The following is a 4,102-nucleotide window of genomic DNA, read 5'->3' as shown; positions in this document are numbered from 1 at the left end:
TATTAGTTGTTTGAATTTTCTTACTGTTTGCAAAATTTGCCTTATATTTGCAGTATGTTTCTTTTGCATAGTAATAGTTGCTAGGAATCCTGGAGTTGTATATTTTTAATTTATTTTTTTAATGTTGCCTTTCAAATTATATCTAAAGCCTATTGTTTGTTAAAAAAAATGACACACATTGTAAAATAAGTAATTTCAATGCTTGCTACACCTCATTTTATGTTTCCCCTTTCCCTGTTATAAATAAAGACAGTATACAAAATAGCAGTTGCACTCAAGTAAAGGGAAGGAGAAAAAAAACAAGAATGTAGATGGTGAACACTGAAATGTGAACTCGCATCACTGCCAAGAAAACATGAAAATTCAAGAAAACATGAAAATTGTTTCTCCAGGACTGGAGAAACTCTAGCGCAGCACCACCTCTTGGACGTAACGATCCTAAAAGTTAAATGTGGATTTTTAACAATCCTTTGCATATGATTTAGGATATATATGCCAGATTAGAATCCCAATTTGCAGACACAGTGTTTCGGGGTGCTTGCCCCTCGTCAGTGCAAAGTATGGGGTGTCTGATCTGGCTCATGAGAAAGCTATGTGGGGATCACATGAAAACATTTCTTTGAAAAAAATGAGATCTCCAGCAAATAAAAGTGGCCAAATTTACTTGTGCCCAGACACCAACGTCAAGGTGTACCTCTCATCTGGGTCACACTCTAATTTCTATGTACATATGAGATTAGGAGGTGCCGGCAATTCTTCTACTTCCTCTTTGACTGACAGATGCTACAATTAGTTTTACTGTCTATAATGGATCAAAATGCATCTCCAACAACTAATGATATAATATCACTAGCAAACCCAATTGGAGTAATAGATTAAAAAGTAACTTTTAATATTAAAAAGATTTTATAGATCTTAAAACAAAGTGCAAATGTGATGCCCTGGACCAGCCAGGTAGTCACAGTTAGGCCCCGCACAACACCAGTCCCCTAACAAGGTGACAGTTAAAAACCTGGTCACCTCCCTCAGGGCTTGATGGACACACCAGGGGGCGGAGCCAGGCGGTTGGCCACGCCCACCGAGGAGTTCAGCGGGCCTGAGGCAGGAAACACAGTCAGTAGTTTGTTGAGTGGAGGTGAAGTTCAGAGGCAGGCCTGTGTGTCAGGTCTGCAACTAACTTACAGGTGCCAGGGTAGGAGCCCTGGTACCTTTGGCTAGGAGGCATATGGAGGCCTCTGTCTGCAGGAGCCAGGAAGATGGTTCGGTGGAACCGAGGTGGACTGGGACAGGGTAGTGGCCCGCCGGTACCGACCCTGGAACCGACCCAGAAACCGGAGCACAAAGGGGGGTACTCAGACCCTGAAGCTAGGTCCAGAAGATACTGGGGGCTAGCTAATTAACTGATTGAGGCTAGGACTTTAGGTCCTTTCCCACCCAAAGTCCCAAAAGAAGACAACAGCCCAACGAGGGGGATAGAAAGTCACCGCCACGGCAGAGAGATCCCACGGGCCAGCGTCTACAGGCAAAGGGCTCCTCCGACAACCACAAGCTGGGGAGCGGACTCCTGACGCCGCAGGCGCAGGTAGTCCACGATCACAAAACAGGTGCGGGAGAAAGACAGACCACCAGCCGGGTGGGACACCAGACTGCAGCCGGCTGCGGGCACCGACCACCATCACCTTGGTTTACCAGAGACTTGAGTGTTTACTAATCATGAGTACATCAGTGCCCTCCGGCCGCCCATCGCCGTGCACTAGCTCAGCCCACCGGGACCCAGGGCCACCACCCCTACCCACGGAGGGGTTAACAACTAGCTGTGCAACATTTCCCCCGGGTGCCCCGTAACCGCAGCGGTGGTGTCCACCTTCACCACATCCTGTGGGTGGCGTCACGAACTTGACACGGCTCCGGCCGTACACATACGTCTTCGAAACCGCCAGACCCCCCTCTTTATCGGAGTGACCACAGGACCCTCGGGTCCAGAGACGCACGAGCCACCCACTAGAAGGCCTGGACCCGAGCGGCTCGGTAGCTGCCGAGCACGGTGGTGGCACACAAATATTTAACAATAGAGTTTCCTCAGGCACATTGAGTAATTATGTAAACACTAATTTTTAGAGACTCATATTGTTCTGATCTATCCAGAGTTCACTATGTCCTATAATTAGATATTGCTTAATGATAATATCTCATTAACAGGATAGAGCTTATAGAAGTAAATAAAATAAAACCCTATGAACACTAATGGTCATTGAACAGGAAAGGTATCAGGGCCCTGATAAATAACCGTAGTCAGTTGAAGAAAATCTATCGATGGAATGACCAATGTGATAAATGGTGACTCCATAACTAGAAAATCGCCAACTCAGAGAGACAAATCGCCCTTTATATTTGGTGTGATTATCCCACATCTTCTAATGTTAATTTGTAATAATTAACGATTGGGGTATCGTAAGAATATTATTTATGAATGTATGCCATTATTATCGGTATACTGCAACCTAGTGTTGTACTTGAAACCCACACAAACACGGGGAGAACATACAAACTCCTGCAGATGGTGTCCTTAGTGGAATTTGAACCCAGGACCCCAGCGCTGCAAGACTGCAGTGCTAACCACTGAGCCACCACAAGACTGCAGTGCTAACCATTGAGCCACCACAAGACTGCGGTGCTAACCACTGAGCCACCACAAGACTGCGGTGCTAACCACTGAGCCACCACAAGACTGCAGTGCTAACCACAGCCACCGTGCCGCCCTGAAGTGTTAAGAAATTTTAAGCATTGGTTTTAAATAAAAAAAAGCAAAAACAAAACCAGTTTGTTTTTTTTTTAGAGACCAGTTTAGGAGCTTGGAGGGGCCTATATTTTAGAAAACAGCACAAATAGCACTGTCTCCTGTTTCTCGTGTAGATCGGACTCCCAGTCTCGTCCTGTAAATGATGCACTTGTATCACTGCCTTCTGTAACCTCAGACAGTTGAGGCTTTACTTGTAAATTGTACATATATACATACATACATCCATAGTACTTCCATCCTTTACATCATATAGATCTGGTAGAGTATGGCCTCTGTCTCACCCTATAAATGAAGTACAAAGGAATGCTGGGAGATTATAGCTCCGAATTGTGAATGGAGCTTTGGACAATAAAAGCTGGAACTCGGGATCAGGACTAGGAAAGTAAAGTTTCAACAAAGTTCCCTAAACTAAAGCTGGTGTCACACACAGCGACAACGACAACGACGTCGCTGCTACGTCACCATTTTCTGTGACGTTGCAGCGACGTCCCGTCGCTGTCGCTGTGTGTGACATCCAGCAACGACCTGGCCCCTGCTGTGAGGTCGCCGGTCGTTGCTGAATGTCCAGCTTCATTTTTTGGTCGTCACTCTCCCGCTGTGACACACACATCGCTGTGTGTGACAGCGAGAGAGCGACGAAATGAAGCGAGCAGGGAGCAGGAGCCGGCATCTGGCAGCTGCGGTAAGCTGTAACCAGCGTAAACATCGGGTAACCAAGGGAAGACCTTTCCCTGGTTACCCGATATTTACCTTCGTTACCAGCCTCCGCCCTTGCTGCCAGCGCCGGCTCCTGCTCTGTGCACATGTGGCTGCAGTACGCATCGGGTAATTAACCCGATGTATACTGTAGCAAGGAGAGCAGGAAGCCAGCGCTAAGCAGTGTGCGCGGCTCCGGCTCTCTGCACTGTGACATGTAGCTGCAGCACACATCGGGTTAATTAACCTGATGTGTACTGTACCTAGGAGAGCAAGGAGCCAGCGCTAAGCGCGGCTCCCTGCTCCCTGCACATGTAGCGACGTTATGATTGCTGCTTCTGCTGTGTTTGACAGCTAAGCAGCGATCATAACAGCGACTTACAAGGTCGCTGTTACGTCACCGAAAATGGTGACGTAACAGCGACGTTGTTGTCGCTTAGTGTGAACCCAGCTTTAATGATTATGCTCACAAGAGGACACAGGGCGTAAGACTCCTCTAATTTGCAGATGTGACAGACCATTATTCGTCAATGCTCTACTTATTTCTGTTTTTTCTTAATTGAAACTCTTTGCAGAACTTTAGGTAGACCCTGAACGTCAGTCAGA

The sequence above is a fragment of the Anomaloglossus baeobatrachus genome, chromosome 6 (assembly GCF_048569485.1).
Source record: "Anomaloglossus baeobatrachus isolate aAnoBae1 chromosome 6, aAnoBae1.hap1, whole genome shotgun sequence".
Lineage (NCBI taxonomy): Eukaryota > Metazoa > Chordata > Amphibia > Anura > Aromobatidae > Anomaloglossus > Anomaloglossus baeobatrachus.
Note: the sequence above shows the minus strand (reverse complement) of the source record.